Source organism: Carlito syrichta, unplaced genomic scaffold, assembly GCF_000164805.1.
Source record: "Carlito syrichta isolate Samal-C Ts95f unplaced genomic scaffold, Tarsius_syrichta-2.0.1 Scaffold169198, whole genome shotgun sequence".
NCBI lineage: Eukaryota > Metazoa > Chordata > Mammalia > Primates > Tarsiidae > Carlito > Carlito syrichta.
In genome coordinates, this window is record NW_007113294.1 from 45,642 (window position 1) to 45,949 (window position 308).

Here is a 308-nt window from a genome sequence, read left to right on the forward strand (position 1 = left end):
AACTCGGACAAAAGGTGCAGCCTCCCGGCCGGAGGGGCGGACGCCAGGCCTCCCGGCTCGGGCCGCGCCTCCCCGCGGGCCAGCCAAAGAGCTCGGCGTCCTGCAGGCACCCGAGGCCCGGGCGGAAGAAGATGCACCGGGCGTTCCACCCCAGCGACCCCGGCACGCCAGTCCGCAGCTCGGTAGGTCGGAGGGGGTGGGGCGGGGGGGGCAGCGGACGGGCGCGCGCAGCCTCAGGACCCGGCCGCCGCTGCAGACAGTCCCCGCGCCGCGGGCCCTGAGCGCCCTCCGCGGCCGCCGGGTGGCCA

At 78.6% G+C, this 308-nt stretch overlaps 1 protein-coding gene across 1 annotated transcript in view; it reads left to right on the forward strand.

Moving 5' to 3' along the window:
• The first annotated feature begins 7 nt into the window (after window positions 1-7).
• LOC103252647 (serine/threonine-protein kinase PDIK1L-like) overlaps window positions 8-308 on the forward strand; it is a 3,561-nt gene continuing 3,260 nt past the window's right edge. Inside the window, exon 1 of the mRNA XM_008051242.1 lies at window positions 8-182. The gene's annotated coding sequence lies outside the window, so the exon portion shown is untranslated. The remainder of the gene's footprint in view (window positions 183-308) is intronic.